The sequence below is a fragment of the Chelonia mydas genome, chromosome 1 (assembly GCF_015237465.2).
Source record: "Chelonia mydas isolate rCheMyd1 chromosome 1, rCheMyd1.pri.v2, whole genome shotgun sequence".
In the NCBI taxonomy this organism is placed as follows: Eukaryota; Metazoa; Chordata; order Testudines; family Cheloniidae; genus Chelonia; species Chelonia mydas.
The window spans coordinates 161263801-161287149 of NC_057849.1; the positions used below are offsets into that span (position 1 = coordinate 161263801).

The window sequence follows — 23349 nt, forward strand, 5'->3', positions numbered from 1 at the left end:
AGGGCTAAATTTAGCCCGGGGCTACCTGTGATTCCTGTTAAAGGCAACAAGAGCTGTGCATGCCCACTTCAAGAAGGGACATCACCTCATAATGCCTTGGTGCTGTTTCTATTTGTGAGCTGTAAATTAATATTTTTACAGTTAAAAAAAATCATTGAAATCAGCCCCGGTACAACGCAGTAGGCAACTCTGTGCATGATGTGTAGCAGGCTGCTTCGAAGTGTTGCTAAGCAACACAGCACCGGCCAAGAAAATCCTGCATTTGCTTGTAGTGGCTGATGGGGTTGGTTAGACGTGACATTTTACACACACAGCTATGCAGAAAGATGTACACTTTGCTCAGGAACACTATAGCAGTCTCTGATTATTAATAAGTCTCCTTTATTATTATTCTCTATGTACTCTAAAGGTACATTATGCTGTCCACAGAGCTCTGCAATAATTTTCCACCAAAAAATATCTCTGGTGTCTTAATTCTTTCCAAACCTGATTTAGAGAGTAGTGGAATTTTACAGCTTAATCCCATGATGCTCTCTTAATCCCATGGCTTGGCTATTACCTCAGCCTAACCATAGAGTCAGCTCACAATGATATGACTCACAATTATAACTATAGATAGATCTTGTCAAAGCAGTCATGAGTCCGAGATACTAGAGTTTTCTTTTTTCAACTCCACAACATTTGATAGTTAGAGATCTATTCCACACGAGTGAGTAGGTACTGTAAATATTATTGCCAGTCTGAATGCTGGCAAACAGCACAGAGGGCTGCACTGGAAGCTATTTGAGGGTTGGGGATTTACAATCGCGGCAGGGACACACAGAACTAAATTGGTGGGTCGGCAGTGGGGCCCCCTTACACTATTAGACCACCCTGGCAGCACAGAACGGGACAGACAGGGGAAAAGTGCGGGGGGGGTGGGGGGGGGTGGGAGGGAAGAGAATGGTAGCAAAGCACCTCCTGAAACATTAAGGGTTCCTGTCAGGTAGCTCAGATGCTAACTTAAAGCTTGGTTTAGAAACAAAAACCTACACAGAGATGTTTTTCTAAGTCTAATAGTGATAGAAATGTTTTGTTTTTTAATTGTTTACATAAAATCTGTTTTGCTTAAGTGTGAACATTCATCTGGAGCGTTTACAATCCATACACAACAAAGTGGTGTTAGTGCATGACAGCCAGAAAGCAGAACTGACTAGAAACAAAATGAAAACACTGACCTAGATTCAGTCCTAGGTTATGCCAGAATAACCCCCGGGCACAGAGCAGTACCTAGTCAGAATTGAGGGGAAAGTGGCAGAACAAGGCTCCTGCAAGTCCTGCCCTGCTGGTGGCCAGCAACTAGTCAGCACAGCCCCAACACCAGGTGATGGGGATGGCTGAGGCACTGGGAAATGCATCGATTCTGGACTCCTGTAGAGCTCCCCTGGCACATCCTCAATGGCTCTAAGGAGAACCACCACCTGCCACCCTTGGGGGAGACAAGGTGGGTGAGGTAATGTCTTTTATCGGGCTTTTGAGCTACACAGAGCTTTTCTTCATAACCTGAAGCTCTTCTTCTCTCACTAACAGAAGTTGCTCCAATAAAAGACATTACCTCACCCACCTTGTCTTCCCCAAGGGTGGCAGGTGGTGTTTCTCACCCACCTTGTCTCCCTAATATCCTGGAACCGACACAGCTACAACATCACTCCATGCAACCCATGGGGGGCTCCTTCCTGGGGCAGAGCAGAGCCTGCTGGTGCAGAGGGATGCAAATTGCCCTGGTAGCTTAGCTTCATTGTCCAAGCTGCATACATGGGGAAAAGTAAATTAGTAAAAGTAAATGCTTCCAATTTTTATGATGCCATCAATATAGATAAGGAAATTGGGATGTGAGGAGAAGGGTTGTTTTTTAATGTACTGGGTCAAATTCATTCTTGGTGTAACTCCATTAATGTCAGTGAAGTTAAACTAGGGATAAAATGGCCTATTATTTTTAACCCAGCCAGCTCCTTTATGCACCTGATCCTGCAAACACTTATGCACATGCATTACTTTGCCCATGTGAGTAGCCCCACTGGAAGGCAATGTGAATACTCCTGTGCTTAGAGCTAAACTACATGCACCATTGTATACAGGACTGGGGACTAAAACAGTAGTTGAGGGAGGGGAGAAATGGAGGTGTGGGGTTGCTTGGAAGGCTGTCTTCAAAAGGTGTAATTTAAAGGCTGCGACTCATCTGAGAGATATAGCCAGTTACAACCACACTCCCCATTTTAATCATGAGGAATCTATCTCAAGCAAGTAGAATCTTTCAAAGAAGAACCTTTTAAAACATGACTGTTGTGAGGGGGCAAAGGGGATGGTAGCAAAAGATCCAATAGGTCATAAGATGCTCCTAAAATATTACTAGAAAAATGTAGAGGCTTAGATAATTATGCAAGGGCATGTTTGTGACTACAAAATAGTCTGTGGCTTTTCACAGTTTTGCCCTGATTTTCTCTCCTGCACTTGTGGAGGGAAGGAATAGAGGTCCTAGAAGATGTGTGACGGGATCCCCAGGGTGCAACCTGGGACCATAAGACCACTGTGCCCCCTTAACTCTCTCCAGCCTGGGCTGTCCCTCACAATGCCTTGCTAGTGACCAGCAGCAAACCCCTCCAGGAGCTGTTATCACTCAGCGGAACCGCAAAGAGACCCACACCCAGCTATATTGCATGAATGCTCCCAGAGCCACTCATGAATCACACAGAGAAAGGCAACAGAGCCAAATCCCCCCAGCTCCCAGCACGACAGATTCACTTCAGTCCCCAGCAAAATCATGGAGCAGGCACTCAAGGAATCCATTTTGAAGCACTTGGAGGAGAGGAAGGTGATCAGGAACAGTCAACATGGATTCACCAAGGGTAAGTCATGCCTGACCAACCTGATTGTTTTCTATGATGAGATAACTGGCTCTGTGGATATGGGGAAAGCAGTGGATGTGATATATCTTGACTTTAGCAAACCTTTTGATACGGTCTCCCACAGTATTCTTGCCAGCAAGTTAAAAAAGTATGGATTGGATGAATGGCCTATAAGGTGGACAGAAAGATGGCTAGATTGTAGGGCTCAATGGGTAGTGATCAACAGCTCGATGTCTAGTTGGCAGCCGGTATCAAGTGGAGTGCCCCAGGGGTCAATCCTGGGGCCGGTTTTGTTCACCATCTTTATTAATGATCTGGATGATGGGATTAATTGCACCCTCAGCAAGTTCGCAGATGACACTAAGCTGGGGGGAGAGGTAGATATGTTGGAGGGTAGGGATAGGGTCCAGAGTGACCTAGACAAATTGGAGGATTGGGCCAAAAGAAATCAGATGGGGTTCAACAAGGACAAGTGCAGAGTCCTACACTTAGGAAGGAAGAAGCCCATACACTGCTACAGGCTGGGGAACAACTGGCTAAGCAGCAGTTCTGCAGAAAAGGACCTGGGGATTACAGTGGATGAGAAGCTGGATATGAGTCAGCAGTGTGCCCTCGTTGCCAAGAAGGCCAACGGCATATTGGACTGTATTAGTAGGCGGATTGCCAGCAGATCGAGGGAAGTGATTATTCCCCTCTATTCGGCACTGGTGAAGCCACACCTGAAGTATTGTGTCCAGTTTTGGTCCCCCCACTACAGAAGGGATGTGGACAAATTGGAGGCAGTCCAGCGGAGGGCAACAAAAATGATTAGGGGGCTGGGGCACATGACTTATAAGGAGAGGCTGAGGGAACTGGGATTATTTAGTCTGCAGCAGAGAAGAGTGAGAGGGGTTTTGATAGCAGCTTTCAACAACCGGAAGGGGGATTCCATAGAGGACGGAGCTCGGCTGTTCACAGTGGTGGCAGATGACAGAACAAGAAGCAATGGTCTCAAGTTGCAGTGTGGGAGGTCCAGGTTGGATATTAGGAAACACTATTTCACTAGGAGGGTGGTGAACCACTGGAATGGGTTACCTAGGGAGGTGGTGGAATCTCCCTCCTTAGAGGTTTCTAAGGCCTGGCTTGACAAAGCCTTGGTTGGGGTGATTTGGTTGGTGTTTTTCTGCTTTGAGCAGGGGATTGGACTAGATGACCTCCTGATGTCTCTTCCAACCCTAATATTCTATGATTCTAAGCAATACTTCCTTTTGTTTGTTTTAAACCTGCTGCCTATTACTTTCATTTGGTAACCTCTAGTTCTTGTGTTAAGAAAAGGAGTAAATTATGTTGCATTAATGTTCACAACTCAGAATCTGAATAAGGGCTACTAGTACCGGTACACCAGCACAAAACAATAAGGGTCATTTAAGTTACTGAAGTCAGCAGAGTTGCTTTGGTTTATGGTAGGATAAATGAGATCAGAATTTGGCCCAGAATGCATTATGAAATGTCTCAACAGGGGCTGAAGCCTAAAGCCCTGTTTTCAGAACACTATCTGAATGCTATTGTTATTGGGGGTAGGGAAAAACAACTAAGAATATTTTTGCCCATGACTCCTAAATTATTATTTAATTTTTCACGCTTAGCCAGATAAGGAGGAAGAGTCTTTATTTTACCAGGCTTGAGACAAGACAAGTTTCTTCCTGTTTGTATATGAGCAGTTTAATTCCACTATGAAAATAACAAAGTCAGTTCCATCACAACTTTCTGTTAACAGCTTTATTTATGCCATTCAGACAAGCCAGACAAATCCAGGAAATTAATTTCACACCACATTTAACAAATGGAATGTGAAATAGTGTTCATTGGTGTTTTGCATATGCCAGGTTGAAAGATTCAACTGCAAAACTGCTATAAGGAAAGGGAAGGAGATATTCAGTAGACTTGAAATGGACAAACATGATTCCACAACTTCCAAGTTAAAAACAAAAGTCATATTATTGGTATTGGTTTCCCTCTTGTGGTAATGAACAAGATGCAATCTCAGTATATATCCTTAATATATGCTCTCTGATATATCAGTCTAAGGCCAAACTGTTTCATATGGACACATCCTTATACCTGTGCAGAATACAGCTGACTTCAATTGGGCTACATGCAGGGAGAGAGATCCACCCAAACAGAGCAGTTTGCAGGATTGGGGCCCATACCTGGAGAAACTATTGACTTGAATATTCCAGATTTATACTGGTGTGATTCAGAACAGAATCCGGCCCAAATTTAAAATTTAAGGATGACAAATATTTTTCCCCTTTAAAATGCACTTCCCAGTCATTTAAAGTGCTAGATTGCTAACAGGTTTCAGAGTAGCAGCCGTGTTAGTCTGTATCCGCAAAAAGAAAAGGAGTACTTGTGGCACCTTAGAGACTAACCAATTTATCAGAGCATAAGCTTTTGTGAGCTACAGCTGACTTCATCGGATGCATACAGTGGAAAATATAGTGGGGAGATTTTATATACACAGAGAACATGAAACAATGGGTGTTACCATACAGACTGTAACGAAAGTGATCACTTAAGGTGAGCTATTACCAGCAGGAGAGCGGGGGGGAAGAGGAGGGTTGAACCTTTTGTAGTGATAATCAAGGTGGGCCATTTCCAGCAGTTGACAAGAACAGAAGGGGGGTGGGGGGGAAATAAACAAGGGGAAATAGTTTTACTTGTGTAATGACTCATCCACTCCCAGTCTCTATTCAAGCCTGAGTTAATAGTATCCAGTTTGCAAATTAATTCCAATTCAGCAGTCTCTCGTTGGAGTCTGTTTTTGAAGTTTTTTTTGTTGAAGAATTGCCACTTTTAGGTCTGTAATCAAGTGACCAAAGAGATCGAAGTGTTCTCTGACTGGTTTTTGAATGTTATCATTCTTGACATCTGATTTGTGTCCATTTATTCTTTTACGTAGAGACTGTCCAGTTTAGCCAATGTACATGGCAGAGGGGCATTGCTGGCACATGATGGCATATATCACATTGGTGGATGTGCAGGTGAACGAGCCTCTGATAGTGTGGCTGATGTTATTAGGCCCTGTGATGGTGTCCCCTGAATAGATATGTGGACACAGTTGGCAGCGGGCTTTGTTGCAAGGATAGGTTCCTGGGTTAGTGTTTTAGTTGGGTATTGTAGTTGTAAGAACTCTTGATAGAGATCTTGTAGGTGTTTATCTCTGTCTGAGGGGTTGGAGCAAATGCGGTTGTATCGTAGAGCTTGGCTGTAGACAATGGATCGTGTTGTGTGTCCTGGATTAAAGCTGAAGGCATGTAAGTAGGAATAGCAGTCAGTAGGTTTCCGGTATAGGGTGGTGTTTATGTGACCATTGCTTATTAGCATCGTAGTGTCCAGGAAGTGGATCTCTTGTGTGGACTAGTCCAGGTTGAGGTTAATGGTGGGACGGAAATTGTTGAAATCATGGTGGAATTCCTCAAGGGCTTCTTTTTCATGGGTCCAGATGATGAAGTTGTCATCAATGTAGCGCAAGTAGAGTAAGGGCATTAGGGGACAAGAGCTGAGGAAGCGTTGTTCTAAGTCAGCCATAAAAAATGTTAGCATATTGTGGGGCCATGCGGGTACCCATAGCAGTGCTGCTGATTTGAAGGTATACATTGTCCCCAAATGTGAAATAGTTATGGGTGAGGACAAAGTCACAAAGTTCAGCCACCAGGTTTGCCGATCACTCTGGTTACAGTGTGTATGGTAACACCCATTGTTTCATATTCTCTGTGTATATAAAATCTCCCCACTATATTTTCCACTGTATGCATCCGATGCAGTGAGCTGTAGCTCACAAAAGCTTATGCTCTAATAAATTGGTTAGTCTCCAAGGTGTCACAAGCCCTCCTTTTCAGATTGCTAACAGGCGCAACATGGCAACAGCAGTGCAACATTACTCTGCCAAGGTGTCTCATAACCACCTCTAGGGCACAGAGAGCAGTTCATTTTTCATGCACATTCAAACAATGGCCTCTTTGCTGAGACTGCCATAATTGAAGGTGGCTTTTGTGACAGACACCTGCTCGCTAGCAAATGGACCAAGACCAATAATTCACTGCACATGGTACCACTCCAGACTCCTAAGCTAGTTTTTCAAAAATAGGTTTATCTGCCTGTCATCCAACAGCAGTGATACAGCACACATACTTAGACAGTGAGCTCTTTGTTCTGTGTTGGGCAGCATCTAGCACAATGGAGTCCTAGTCCATGACTGGGCTCCTAAGTGTTATGGTAAAACAAATTACTACTAATAATAGTGCTACCAGTCTGATTGTCCTCTTTTTTTAAGACCAGTTTTATTTACATGGGCATAACTCAAGTGATTTCTATGGAACTACACCTAGTTTACAGCAGTGCATGTGAGAAGAGAATAATAATGCCTAGCTCTTATCTAACACTTTTCATCTGTAGATCTCAGAGTGCTTCACTAAGGAGGCCAGTATCATCCCCATTTTACAGAGAAGGAAACTGAGGCATAAAGGGGTGAAGTGACATGCCCAAGGTCACCTAGTGGGCCAGTGGCAAAGCCAGAAACAGAACCCAGCTCGCCTGAGTGCCAGTCCAGTGCTTCACCCACTAGATTCAGGTCTCCGGTATCAATGTTCAAAGTAATAAATTCAGCCACCAGTTAACATTGCCTGCAGGCATCTCTAGCAGTATTTATTGCTGTTATTCATACAAGACCAGTTGTTTTTTATAGTTATTTTTTCATGCACAACTTCTAAAATATTCAAATTACCAAACTATTGCATGTAATTACCTGCATTTATATTGCATCAGATTTTGTAGATGATTGCTCACACTTACCATTTCACATACAACAAATTTACAAAACCAGATATTTCATTGCGGCTTACCTTTAAATGAGTCTAACAAGCTTTAAAACATTAACTTAAATGAACTACAGTCTTGATATTTTTGTTGAGAAAGTTAGAAACACCCGGCTATATTTTGTTAATTATTTTTCCCTTTACAGCAAAGTTCTACAGTAACATACACATAAACTGGAGTATTATAAGTACTCAATAACCCTTCTATAATAAAATTTTAGCAGTTAATAAATTAAATTAGAATAAAACCATGGCTGCTCACCTGCAAAACAGCAAGATTGAGGCAAGAAAAGTGTGCAGGCTTCCTGCAAACATCCCTGGGAAAGTTTGCAGTGGAATATTCTGGTGATGAAGAGATATTGTCAGTTTGAAATCTAGTCAGCTGTAAAAAATAAAAATAAAGTCAGGTCCTAAACTTGCCCTTGAATTCATCAGTCAATTTTTGTGGTTTTACCATCACATTTTACAACATCATTTTCAAAATGTTTTCTCTCCCCTGCTGCTGCGTGGAAAAACTTCACATAAAGAGGCAGGGGGAAACTGAGTAAGGCCCTGACTGTATAATTGTATCCAGATGAGTGGAGCGCTGTTTAAAAATAATAAATGAGGGGTCGTTTTTAATTTGCCTGCTGGTTTCTGAACTTTGGGGTGCCCATATGTCTCATTTTTAGTTTTTTTCTGATACCATAAAAGCTAGAAACATGCTGTTTTAAAACCAGTGAAAGCTGAGATTCTCCAGTAATCCCTGGTCTACCAGGAGCTAGGGCTTTAACTAAAACACTACATATCTCAAGACTCATGATAAAAACACAACAGATGGCAGCACTGTGCAATAGATTTGCTGACACTCCCCTCCTCATGTTTGCTGTTGAAAATTATTTTCCTCAGACATTAAGCCTGAGCTACACCTGTACATCTCCCAGTGACAGCAAGGGATGTTGTATGTACGTAACAGGCAGAATTCTGCCTAAAGGAATAAAGCATCACTGCTTGGTGGTATTATTGTCCAAGCATTATCGCAGGTTTTTCATCAAGGCTGGGTCTGATAAAGAGAATTTTGTTAATGCTCTTTTTCTAGTTTGGCTCAATTTGTAGCAACAGCAACATCTAGTGTTAGCAAGTCTGCCCTAGAGTCCCACGGACTACAGTTTTTTTACGTTAATAATGATGTTCTGCATTTCTATAGCTCTTTCCATCTTATAACACACCATAAGAGTGAATAAATGAAATCTCACAACACCCCTGTGAAGCAGGGAATCATTTTTAGCCCCATATTACAGGAAAGGACGAATCAGAGAGATTAAAAGCCTGTTCCTGTCCTCAGAGGTGACATCTGGGGTGTGCAGCATCTCTCAAGTTAAGACCCTAGTGACTCACCAGAGATCACATGGGGAGGCTGTGGCAGAGAGAACTGAAAGCTGTGCTTCCTGAATCCCTGTCCTGTGCTTTACCCACAAGCGTGTTCTGTTTTCCCCAGAAGACAGTTTAGCCTAGCTCATTAGATTTCAATAGTGTTTTCACCATATTATGTGCTAAAATCAATACAAGTAGACTTTCAGAGTAACAGCCGTGTTAGTCTGTATTCGCAAAAAGAAAAGGAGTACTTGTGGCACCTTAGAGACTAACCAATTTATTTGAGCATAAGCTTTCGTGAGCTACAGCTCACTTCATCGGATGCATACTGTGGAAAGTGTAGAAGATCTTTTTATATACACACAAAGCATGAAAAAATACCTCCTCCCACCCTACTCTCCTGCTGGTAATAGTTTATCTAAAGTGACCACTCTCCTTACAATGTGTATGATAATCAAGGTGGGCCATTTCCAGCACAAATCCAGGGTTTAACAAGAACATCTGAGGAGGGTAGACTTTGATTCACTGATCCATTTAAGGACACATGGTTTCAACAGCCCCATGCAGCAATGAAACTGAGGTGCTATCCTTTAGCCAGGACATGTAAGCGTGGCTGATGTTTGATTGCTCATGGCCCTTTCCTACTGGGGGAGGGCTTCCCAATTTGTGAGTCTGACTGAGGCGATGCATGCCTCCCTTGTCACAGCCCATGGAGGTGGTTCATAGGGACAGGTCACTTGTGGTAGATAAATGACATTGTGTGCCAGGTCAATCACCCAGTCCTCTCACCACATGGTGATAATTCATGAACGCCAGTGTTTGTGCGTATTTTATATTGGTTAGTTAAATGATCCCTGCATTATGGGCAGCTTTCTTCTCCTTAACTGCTCTACCTGCACATGCCCAGATATGGGATGAAATGTTGGGCATAGACACAAAATGAGGGGCACATAAAGTGAGAGAGAGAGGAGATTCATTTGCTTTCAATAACTCTCAGCCCTACAACCTCTTTATATCTGAGGATATTAGAGAGAGAAGGTGGGTGAGGTAATATCTTTTACTGGACCAACTTCTGCTGGCGAGAGAGAAGCTTTTGAGATTACACAGAACTCTTCTGAGGATAATCATTTTCAACAGCATGCATGAGCGGCTAATCTATCAAGCAGTGCTACCTTTGCTCACATGTCTTGCCGTATTTGGCGTTTGAGTTATAATAGAGCCTTACATGGGATCATTTTTTAATTCTACTCCTGTCCCACTCTGCAGTACCCACTCCCACCTGCATTGTTTCTTGTATTTTTAGCTTACTCCCATTAACAAAAACCTTAGATCCCCCCCATGCTACTAAAAAAAAAAAAAAATTAAAAAAAAATTAAAAAAAACACAAAAGGTTGTTTAATATATATATATATGAACAGAATTCAGACACAATTTTACCACTAAAAAAACAAATTTTGCTTAAACCATGTTTAAAGTTTTTTTTTTTTTAATAAACACTGTTATAATAGACATCAAATCTCTTTCTATCCCTTGCTTAAAGTATTAAAACATTTATTTTTAAAAAAAATAAATGGTGGAAAGCTTGTTTTACATTGCTTAAATTCTATTTGTTTTCCTGCAAATTACCACAGGCTGGGTTTTTTTTTTGTTTTTTTTTTTTGGGGGGGGGGGCGCACACCCAATCCCCCCCACAACAAAGTAGATTTTACCCACTCCCACTATTATGGAAGCAGGTCCTGCGGGACCTCAGTCCTGCTGGAGGGCTCTAACTGACAGCCCAGCTCCTGCATGCTGAGAATTATAGGTAGGGTTGCCAGCAGTTCTTTTATTACATGGAAAATCCCTTATTTTTTCCAATCTCCATACACCAAGATCCAGAATTGCTGAGTACACAATTTGCTACCTCTCACTCTTGTCATCCTCTGGTCCAGGGATAGCAAATTTGAAGAGGGTATCAATGGTCCATCACAATTAGCTACCCCTGGACCAGAGTATGACAAAATCGCCACTGTAAGTGTAGGCAAAGAGGTATTTTTCAAAATTTAAAAGCTTTATTATAACAAGCTATGTAAACAAGAATTGTTTATTTTTCATTTCAACATTTAAAAAAAAAAAAAAAAAGCATCTAAGCATGTTTATAAATACACTTAACACTTTTCTTTAGTGAAATTAAAGTTCTCTATTACTCATTTATATTCCAGTTGTGTTATTCCAGGAAAGCCAAAATATTTCTCTTCACAAAACAAATTACATTTTTTGTAAACATCTGACCTATGCACACTTTTTGCAGCTGTATTTTTTTCCTCTTAATTGGGTTCTCCTCATTGGTTCCCTCTGAAAGGCAGGAGACATGTGCTCACCTCTTACAAGAGTCACACTGGATTTCTGATAAGTAATAGATGAGAAAATGAAATCACAGAATAATGCTAAATATAATTTCAATTAACTCATAACATTTAAAAATATTCCTTGAACAATATAATTAGCCAAGATATGGCTATCAGCAGCAGTGGAAATATTCACTACTGTGGAATTACTACAAGAATCCTGATCCTAAGGCAGGTTATTATGTTGGGTCTATATGTAACTGGCTAGATCTCAGGCCATGACTTTTGTTCTTGTACTATAAATCATTCTGCTTACTTATCTGCTCCAACATATGGTGTTTTTTTCCTCAGAATTTTTAGTTTCTTATCATGCAACCTTCATTTTCTTTTTTGCAAGTGACAAAGTTGCCGTACTCCATGTTCTCTGAAAAGTCAATCAATGTACAGTACTAAAATATGTTAGGACCAAAACTCTAATGAATAAACTCAAGATTTCTATTTAAAGTCAATTTCAATTAACTGGTTTACAAATATTTCTTTTGTGGGGGGGAGGGGGAGGGGTCATTTTAAATTATATCAGTACCCTAATCTATGTTTCTCAAACTCTTAGTTTACTGCTGGCGGATATAAAGACATCCACTTAGATTTCACTGCTCTATCAACTATTTACCCCCCACACACACACACACTTTTCAGTACTTATAGAAATTATTCATACAGAGTCATCATTGCAGAGCCAAACCTGTGATATACCCCACTGTAGGTGTATTAAGATAACTGTTTGTGATATAACATTATTCCACTCTTCCTGTTATCTTCCCATATTCTACGGGCTCACTAGGTATATGTAACAAAGTTATTACCTGACTCTTTCATTAAAATAATTGCTAATTTTTCTTCTAAACCTAGTTAGAACCTCATGTGGTTTCTACAGTACTGAGGTCTTTATGCTGTAAATACATTTCTGCAAACTAATAACACTTCTAATTAGAAAACCCATCATAATTACACATCATTAACAAATAATAATGATGAGTGGTCCACACAGTTGTGCCCATCAGTTTGTCTCTTGTGTTCCACAATGTTTTCCAGAGTTCCATTGTGGATTTTCCAGTTACTTGGTAGATGAAGGATCTGAAATTTGTAGGGAGTACAGTAGCTGACTGTATAAGTGGGTTTCACTTTTTCTTACAGCGCCTGTAGATGTTTAAAGAAAAAGGAGTACTTGTGGCACCTTAGAGACTAACAAATTTATTTGAGCATAAGCTTTCGTGAGCTACAGCTCACTTCATCGGAACTAATCCTTTTTCTATTTAATGAATGGTTGCAATGATTTAATGCTCATATATAAACACTGGGTTTCATATTATCGTATCAGTCTTATATATCTTGACATGGTATGGCCCATGTTACTAACACCACCTTCTCACTCATGCTAAATGCTAGTGTTTTGTGCCCACGTTCAATGAAGTAGTTAGCCATGCTCAAATTGCACAAGTTCCCTCAATGTTTATTATTAAGCACAGTGAGTACAAGTACATTCTGTTTCCATTTTTCTTTGTAGCTATCAGGAAGATATTATTCTCAGCATTCTTACTTATTTTCATAGTTTACATGTAGTTTCACACTAACACTATTTTCAATAAATGTATCTAAAAAAACAAACAAGACCACCAATTCCTCAGGAAGGTTCTTTCCTATGTTGTCGCATCACACAAGGGGTCAAACAACAATTCTTTGGTTTCCATTAATGTTATCTGTAAGTATAAATACATACACGTTATTGGTAATATGATAATTTTATAATGATTTTTCAAAGTGTTGCATGCAGATATTCTCATTTGTAATGTCTCACTAACACAAGAGAAAAATCAGTGTGAATTTCTTGATTAAAAACACTAGACTATATTCTTTAAATTTACATTACCAACATAACATTCACACTAGTATTTTAGTTTTTTAAACTGCAGTCCTCAGAATTTCAAGGCTTCCATTGACATTCCATTTGTATGTGTTAAACTTATTGAAAACCCACAGTACAGGATTTTATATCACTGCTACATAGTTGTGTTTGAATCCGGTTATGTAGTACTACATTTAGTGTAGACAATCCCAAAGCATAACAATGGAAAACATCTTACCACAATAACCCACTGATTTTATGTGTTGAAAGGAAGCAATAATATATCACGCTGCATAATTCCACTCTGTGTTCATTGGAAGAAGAATTAAAAATGCAGTTATACTTGCAATGAAGCAAACAATGCAATGTAGATTATACTGCATTTCCCAATTTCAGTACGTTTACTATTACTCATTCCCCAACATAGCATTGTATTTACTGTTTCTTAAGAAAGTGTTTAACTGACTTAATGAAAGTGTGCTTTGCTCATGTTGGGCATGAAAACTTGTTAACATTTACCTTCAGTGGCATTTGTGTTGCTCCGCCTGACAGAAGGCTAGTGGAAACTACCGAAAAGATGGCTCATACCTGCTGACATACAAGCAAGTTTTTAATGGATCAATCGTTGTGACACACGAAGAACGTGATGTAGTTCATAGATACATACATGGAAGGGATCTGTATGGTTACAAATAAGTTACATAAGATGGATTAAAAACCTTTTATTTTTAAGACCCCCATATGCTCTGACTTACTTTAAAAGCTGACTAACCAGTGTCCAAACCACTGTTGAAGTCATGGCCTCACTGAACTGTATAGCAAAACTAAGGTGGCCTTCAACATGAGAAAGACTGTATCTCAGGTATATACACTTCAAAATACTTTTGAGTATATTTGGCAGCAGTAACTACAGCAAAATGCTTCAATTAGAGGTTTATATTCACACTTCTAGGCTATCTGGACTTAAATATGTTTTACCACATATTCATTTGATGGTTTAATTATTGATATTTCCATGTAGCATCACAATAAGTGGCCTACCATTCCACTTGCTTTCTCGATCACATAACAAAAATATGTATCAACAACCTACAACAGATGAAAGAATCGTTAAAAATTTCAAAAATATTTGACGAATCAATCCAGTCACCACCCAAGTTTACTGCTAGTTAAATTTACCTAGTCACCCAGCCAGCTTCTTGGCTTCAGGCCATGAAATGAAAAGTCATACAAACTGATTTTTCTCACCTTGGCCTCCAGTCTCAGTGTAACCTTGTGGGTCTGTACAAGTTTTACTAGAAAAAAAATACATATTACAAGCACGGTAATACAGTTTCATTTTTCTGTTTTACCATAGTGAATGCTGCCATTTTCACATTAAATTTTTTTAACATACTTCATAAATGTAAATGGTTATTTAAAAAAAAATAAAATAAAAAAAGTGTAGTAAGCAATTACCTTTGAGAAACCATAGTGTGTCTTCCCCATCTTCCATAAGCAGGTTATCAACACCACTTGAATCATTGCTTGCAACTTCTTCCCCTACACACACCTCTTCTTCCGAGTCCGTAACCTCCATGTTGATCATTCTGCTGTCATGAGGCTTGTGAGGTACATCACTACCCATTTTTCCAATCTCTTCTAAGGGAACTTTTTTCAATGTCATCCACAGCAGTCTCCATTTCCATGTTTTCCTGTGATCTGTTTTCAGCACCCTAATGTTGGTGGCTCTTTAAAGGATTTTAAGTGGAAGATACTATACACAGATTCTAAAAGTTTCCCTGGATGGTTTCCAGTTTAACTCTTACCTACAAAAATGGTAATTTTGTATGGTCCATGATAGGTAGGTTGCAGCGGACCTTCCTTTCTTGTTCTCTTTCTGTCATTCAGTAACATAATACAGTCCCCAACCTCAAATGTTATGTTCCCATATTTATAACTTTCTTCTAGCGTATTGCATTTGGTGTATTTCTTGTGCTTTAGAAATATTACTAGGAGCCAGTGCAATGTCAGCATCCTTTCTAGATTTCAAATTTATGCTGTACTCTTTGTAGTATTGTTCAGCAAGTTCCTTGAAAATTGGTGGCTTTGTAAACAAATGGAGAAGGGGTTTATGAAGAGAATATGTTATTCTTTGATTCTTTACATAAAAGCTGATGGTATTTAACTACAATTACTGTGTAATTTTCTGAGACTTGGTCTAGAAATTTTACTTCCAAGGCATACAGTAGTCAAAAGGGTGACTTTTTGTTGTCATGTTTGGTTTAGATCACAAAAAAACAAAAATGTCATCAAGAAATTCATACCAATTACTTCCAGTGTTATCAGCCAACTTCTGCAATGCTCTGTAACAAATGGTGATTGATTAGTTTGTGCGGAAAAAAAGTAAACAATGTCTTGACTGATACAGATTATATGGAATCAAAAAGGCATAAGGAGGAGACCATCACAGTGCATTGATATGATTATTTTTCATTTTACATATGATATGGTAAAAAGACTTGCAATGTAGTTGACTTTGAAGATTTAGAACCAATTTGCAGCTTCTGGCATGATGCATTCTACTTGCCTTTACTACTGTAATTTTCCCACCCTAAAATTACCTTTGGATGAAAACACAAACCAATCCATCAAATCTATTGGTTTGTGAATGGTCTGGTGAAACTACATTCTAATCCAATTTTTTTTTTTTTTTTTTTTTTTTTGCAAATATCCAGGTCAACTGAAAGAAAATAAATTATGCCATAAACTTGCCTTTGGACAGGTCTATATGTATGTCAATTTGCCATTGATTTTAGCTGTAATTACTGTGGTTTACTATCCCATATTTTAGTATTATTACCTGGAATAATATGTTGGGGGTTTTTTTGGGGGTGAGTAAGAAGACACCAAAAAACGTTTATAGCAACCCTGATGGGGTGACCAACCACAGGGTTTGTAAAAAGTAGAATGGGTGTTCAGAAAACATCATCAACAATTTATATTAAAAAAACCCAAAACCCCACAAGGGCAATGAAGCTAATATTCACCCTCAACTATTTGTTACCTGATAGTGTGGTTGAAGAAATAATTAAAAAAAAAAAAAAATCACCTCAAAAATAAGTTTTTACTTTATTATTGAATTCAGAACCGCAATCTGACAGTATCCACTGTCGACATTCAAATCGAATAATAGCTTTGCACATTTTCTTTCCCACCTCATATGCTGACTTGTTTCAGAGGGGAAATGCTTCCACCCATCTTATAAAATAATCTGTGGCTGTCAGTATATACTGGTATCCCTTATTTGTTGTTGATAATGGCTCTATTAAATCCATTCCCGCCAATTCCCAGGGCTGACTGACCTATATGCAAAGGTACCACTTACAGTCATACTTTGGATCTCGCTTATTAATTTCTCAATAAGCCCATATGTAGTAAGCAGAGTAAATACTGTAATGTGGTTTCCACAACTACACAATCAGAATCTAATTTCCATTTAAAAAAAAAACAAAAAAACAAGAACAAAACAAAAAAGAAATACAGGAATAAGGGTAGGAAAAATGATACAAGAATAAACCTGCAGAAATATGCCATGCCAGTGCAAGGAGCAATAGAGGTCATTGCTGCACTGTTGTGCCATGCATACGCATTGAACTCATTGTTACAAATTCAAGGCTTCACGGTGTAGCAATAATAAAAATGGATATGCTAAACATAACAGGTCGCAGACTCACCGCTGCGGCGTCTCCCGGTGGTCATCCAGGAGATAGCTCAATTCCAGCACTTGGAGCACCCCCTGCTGTCTGGCATCTCTCCTGCCTCAGGCCCCCATGTTATTCCTGGACCCCGGTGCCCTTTACCTTGGGGTTCTGCCCACAGCAGTACCCCCACACTCTGGGTCTCCCCTCCCAAGGGAACCCCAGTCCCCTATACCCACCTTGTCTCAGTGGCTACTGCCAGTCATCATATAGTCCCCTTTCTCTGGGGAAAACTACAGTCTGTAATGGCCACTCATCATTGGACCTGCCTCCTTTCTTGGCTCAGCTGTCTCCCTGCAGCCCCAATACCTCCTTTGGCTTTCAGCAAGGCCTTAGCCTGGTGACTTGCCAGCCCAGAGCTCCCCAGCTCTGCCTACCCTTCCCCAGCACTGTTCTGCTTCCTGTCTCTCCCAGGCAACTAGGTCCTTCTCAGGCTAAGGCTGGAGTGAGCCTGACCCAGCTCCTCCTTTTAGCCCTCAGATCAGGGCCAGCTGTGGCCTGACAGGGTGTGGCCCCAACTCTAGCTACTCTTAACCCCTTTTCTAGTTGGGTCCCAGCCACAGCCCTCTCCAAGGACTGCTTTTAACCCCTGCTCTCCTGGAGTGGAGCAGCCACCCCACTACAATAAATAATGATCTTTGACTCTCTCTTTCAAAGATTTCTTACTGCTTTTTAAGGAAGTGAATAAGACTTTATATCATGTATATGCAGTGTGCGCTAAGAACATTCCTAATGCATTGACAATGGAAAGGATGTAAAAGAAATTTCAGAAGATTGTTGTAGATGTCTCAGAATCCAAAATTCACCTTTATGCTTTTCAAGGTGATATCCAGATTTAATTCCTTTCTCACTTTTTGGCAATGCAGACATCATTCAACCTAGTTTGGACGGAATAATATGATGACATTAACATTCATGTATGAAAATATTATTGCAAGGGAACAGAATTTACATTTTCACACCAAATGTATATCATTCTTTGCATTGTAAATTTCAAATTTGTATTTCGATTTAAACTACATATTTCAGGATTTCATTTCATTAATTTACATACCCAATCTGCAATGTCTTTTATCATCCCTGGCTAATAGTATCTTGAGGTCAGCACAATTCCCCTTTTGACTACTTCTTGATAGCCACACCGTGGACAGTCATGATACTGTTCAAAGAGCTGTAGGGCTTTTTACATAGTGTGCACAATGACAACCTTTCTTCCTTTTGCAGCATGGAAAAGTGTCCCTCTGCTAATCAGAGAAGATGGAAACATGATGGTGACATCAAGTGTTGCACTTAAGCAATTATCAGATATTTTCAAATCATAGATTCATTATAAATGCTGAAGGAGAAGTGGTCATGCAGGATAGTTATCTCACTGGAGAATGGTAAGTGGAGACACTTCAGGTGTTCACCACAAGGTAAGTAAGCAAGGTCAACAGTGCACTCTTGTATGGGTTCACCAACCCTATGTTATCTCATAGTAAAATTAAAGTAACTTAAGTCCATGATGTTTATAGCTCAGAAAAGCATAAGTGACACTTTAACTGTATGACAAGCTGCCTATTTATCACAATACCTATTACATAACACTGGCTAAAAAAACAACTTTTTGGAGCACAGAGGACCAAGCCCACATTTCTGTGTTTTCAGGACTTTTTAGAAAGCATTCTACAGAGTTGAATTTCAGGGTTATTGTATGTAGAACCCAGAATGAAAGTCTGAGTATTTTTTTTATTGTTCCCTTTCCATTGCAGAGAAGGTCATACAGTTTACTAGCAAAGAAAACATTGAAACTGGGGTAAAGCATTATAAATAGTATTTGAAATACTTATGAATTCCCTTTGAAAACAAGCTAATAGGCAGAAAATCTACCTTTGTGCTTTATACAGTCTTCCCCCTTTTGTCATTGTACACAAGGTTTCAACACAAAAATTACACTTCTGTACCGTGGCGCATGCATGTCAGTGCATTGCTCTCTGATCTTATTTTTGAGACATTTTCTTGAGCCTTTTCCCTCACCGCTAAAACTCCAGTGCCTTGGCCTCATTGTGTTGTTACTTCAGAATAGCTCAAACACCTTTGTTACTGCAAGGTGATAAAAAAATCAAACTTTTTTAGCAGCGAGGAAAAGGCCTATGTCTGTAAAATGTGGACATAATATATACTGTACACATCTGGCTTCTTCAATTGTTGATAGCAACATCAGCTCCTCCTTCTTTTCAAAATTCTTCAGTCTTAGCACCAAATGCAGACCTCGCAGCAGACATGTGCTTGCTCCTGCATGGAAAAAGAGCCACTAATGTGACATGGCTGTGTTACGATGATTTCTTCATAACATTTCCCCCCTTGAGACCTGATTGGCTCAGCTATCGTGACCTGCCAGATGGATTGCCCACAACAAAAACTGTCTATGCAAATACAAAAAAAAAAAGCATATTTAATAACTGCCACACCCTACTTCTGGATGTTTCTGGGGATACTGATAGTCCTGCACTCTGCACACGTAAAGACACACAACATCACAGAGTTATAAGTGAGTTGAAAACATCTTTCTTGCAGCCTATCAGACTGTGTCATAGAATCATAGAATATCAGGGTTGGAAGGGACCCCAGAAGGTCATCTAGTCCAACCCCCTGCTCGAAGCAGGACCAATTCCCAGTTAAATCATCCCACATGTGTCCTCACACCTTTGGGCAGCGGTCCCCAAACTTTTGAGGGACACGCTCCCCTTACCCCTGTCTGCCCCCAGCCACCCTGAGCCAGGGCCGGGAGTGCGGCCTTGGCTCTGGGGATGGGAGAATGCAGAGGAGGTAAGGGGGCCAGGGCCGCAGCTGGGAGCGGGAGCAGAGCTGAAGCCGGGCTGTGGTGGGGGCCTGAAGCTGGGCCTGCGGCCAAGTGCAGCTCCACTCCCAGCCTTGCCCACAGGCCAGGAACGGAGCTGCGGCCAGCAGCCAAGGCTGGGGACAGGGTGGGGTGCACACGGGGCTGGGAGCCAGGGACACGACTGGGGGCCGGACTGGAGCAGAGCTGGGGGCAGGGAGGGACTGGGTGGCACTCCCCCCCCCCCACCCCCCCGGCTGGCCCAGTTCTGCTGCACAGCCCCCCACCACCCTGGATGGTCCTCCATGCCCCCCGGGGGGGGCATGCCCCACACTTTGGGGACCTCTGCCATTGGGGCTATCGCAATCATCAACTCACAAATATTGCTATGGTAACTTAAGAAAGTTGTAAAAGACAACATTCTGTAACCCACTAACACTGCTTTGTTCTCTTCTGACTGGAGAAGTGTAACAGGCCACTGAACATGGAATGGTCTCTTACAATATGCGTTTACTTATAATAAAGAAATCCATTCCAACTTGTATTTAATTGAGAGACCTCTGACTGACCGGTAGCAATCTGGTGTTGCTAGTTTCCGCAGTGTAATCTATATTTGCTTCTCCACTGTCAGTGCAGCTCTCATTTTGATGAGGTCAGCACACAGATCCAGGAATGTGGCCTTGAGCATCCAAAAGTTCTGCAGGCACTGCTCATTACAAACAATGCGATCCCACCACTTGAAACTTGTTTCTTGGGCCCAGAACCAGTACTCCACCATCTGCAACTGCTCCGTGAATGTCACCAATAGGTTGAACTGGTTGTTGCTGTGTCCCACAGCAATCTGTTCAACATGGAATCATCTCCCCTATGTCTATTCTTGAGGCTCAGCTAATACTGCAGGATGGCACATCCTGGCTTGCAATGCTCATGACAATAGTGCAGAGATGTGTAGGTTCCATGCTTCTGTCAGAGATGGTAGACAATGAGGATGGACAATTAAGAAAGGGATAGATAATAGGACAGAAAATACCAGGTTAAATCTGTATAAATCCATGGTACGCCTACACCTTGAATACTTTTCAGAGTAACAGCCGTGTTAGTTTGTATTCGCAAAAAGAAAAGGAATACTTGTGGCACCTTAGAGACTAACCAATTTATTTGAGCATAAGCTTTCGTGAGCTACAGCTCACTTCACCGGATGCATACTATGGAAAGTATCGAAGATCTTTTTATACACACAAACCATGAAAAAATGGGTGTTTACCACTACAAAAGGTTTTCTCTCCCCCCACCCCACTCTCCTGCTGGTAATAGCTTATCTAAAGTGATCACTCTCCTTACAATGTGTACGATAATCAAGGTGGACCATTTCCAGCACAAATCCAGGGTTTAACAAGAACGTCGGGTGGGAGGGAGGTGTAGGAAAAAACAAGGGGAAATAGGTTACCTTGCATAATGACTTAGCCACTCCCAGTCTCTATTCAAGCCTAAGTTAATTGTATCCAATTTGCAAATGAATTCCAATTCAACAGTCTCTCGCTGGAGTCTGGTTTTGAAGTTTTTTTGTTGTAATATCGCAACTTTCATGTCTGTAATCGCATGACCAGAGAGATTGAAGTGTTCTCCGACTGGTTTATGAATGTTATAATTCTTGACATCTGATTTGTGTCCATTTATTCTTTTACGTAGAGACTGTCCAGTTTGACCAATGTACATGGCAGAGGGCATTGCTGGCACATGATGGCATATATCACATTGGTGGATGTGCAGGTGAACGAGCCTCTGATAGCGTGGCTGATGTTATTAGGCCCTGTGATGGTGTCCCCTGAATAGATATGTGGGCATAGTTGGCAACGGGCTTTGTTGCAAGGATAGGTTCCTGGGTTAGTGGTTCTATTGTGTGGTATGTGGTTGCTGGTGAGTATTTGCTTCAGGTTGGGGGGCTGTCTGTAGGCATGGACTGGCCTGTCTCCCAAGATTTGTGAGAGTGTTGGGTCATCCTTCAGGATAGGTTGTAGATCCTTAATGATGCGTTGGGGGGTGGGGGGTTTAGTTGGGGGCTGAAGGTGACGGCTAGTGGCGTTCTGTTATTTTCTTTGTTAGGCCTGTCCTGTAGTAGGTGACTTCTGGGAACTCTTCTGGCTCTATCAATCTGTTTCTTCACTTCCGCAGGTGGGTATTGTAGTTGTAAGAATGCTTGCTAGAGATCTTGTAGGTGTTTGTCTCTGTCTGAGGGGTTGGAGCAAATGCGGTTGTATCGCAGAGCTTGGCTGTAGAAAATGGATCGTGTGGTGTGGTCAGGGTGAAAGCTGGAGGCATGTAGGTAGGAATAGCGGTCAGTAGGTTTCCGGTATAGGGTGGTGTTTATGTGACCATAATTTATTAGCACTGTAGTGTCCAGGAAGTGGATCTCTTGTGTGGACTGGACCAGACTGAGGTTGATGGTGGGATGGAAATTGTTGAAATCATGGTGGAATTCCTCAAGGGCTTCTTTTCCGTGGGTCCAGATGATGAAGATATCATCAATATAGCGCAAGTAGAGTAGGGGCGTTAGGGGACGTGAGCTGAGGAAGCGTTGTTCTAAGTCAGCCATAAAAATATTGGCATACTGTGGGGCCATGTGGGTACCCATAGCAGTGCCGCTGATTTGAAGGTATACATTGTCCCCAAATGTAAAATAGTTATGGGTAAGGACAAAGTCACAAAGTTTAGCCACCAGGTTAGCCAATTAACTTAGGCTTGAATAGAGACTGGGAGTGGCTAAGTCATTATGCAAAGTAACCTATTTCCCCTTGTTTTTTCCTACCCCTCCCGCTCCCCCCTCCTCAGACGTTCTTGTTAAACCCTGGATTTGTCCTGGAAATGGCCCACCTTGATTATCATACACATTGTAAGGAGAATGATCACTTTAGATAAGCTATTACCAACAGGAGAGTAGGTCCCATTTTTTCATGCTTTGTGTGTATAAAAAGATCTTCTATACTTTCCACAGTATGCATCCGATGAAGTGAGCTGTAGCTCACGAAAGCTTATGCTCAAATAAATTGGTTAGTCTCTAAGGTGCCACAAGTACTCCTTTTCTTTTTACCTTGAATACTGTGCGCAGATGTGGTCGTCCCATCTCAAAAAAGATATATTGGAATTGGAAAAGGTTCAGAAAACGGCAACAAAAATGATTCGGGGTATGGAATGGCTTCCGTATGAGGAGAGATTAATAAGACTGGGACTTTTCAGCTTGGAAAAGAGGCGGCTAAGGGGAGACATGACTGAGGTCCATAAAATCATGACTGGTGTAAAGAACGTGGTGTAGATAAGGAAGCGTTGTTTACTACTTCTCATAACACAAGAACTAGGGGTCACCAAATGAAATTAATAAGCAGCAGGTTTAAAACAAACAAAAGGAAGTATTTCTTTACACAGCAAACAGCCAACCGGTGGAACTCCTTGCCAGAGGAGGTTGTGAGGGC

The 23349-nt window shown here is 41.1% G+C and overlaps 1 long non-coding RNA gene across 2 annotated transcripts; it reads right to left on the reverse strand.

The window, feature by feature from the left end:
- Nucleotides 1-10594: 10594 nt before the first annotated feature.
- LOC122461737 lies at nucleotides 10595-17222 on the reverse strand. 2 transcript variants are annotated; one of them, XR_006283879.1, is made up of 4 exons: nucleotides 14366-17222; nucleotides 13844-13912; nucleotides 13563-13628; nucleotides 10595-12555 (listed from the first exon to the last, which is right to left on the reverse strand). It is a non-coding gene; the product is annotated as an uncharacterized LOC122461737 (long non-coding RNA). The 2 variants fall into 2 exon arrangements; XR_006283878.1 differs by having other exon boundaries at nucleotides 13844-17222.
- Nucleotides 17223-23349: the final 6127 nt, after the last annotated feature.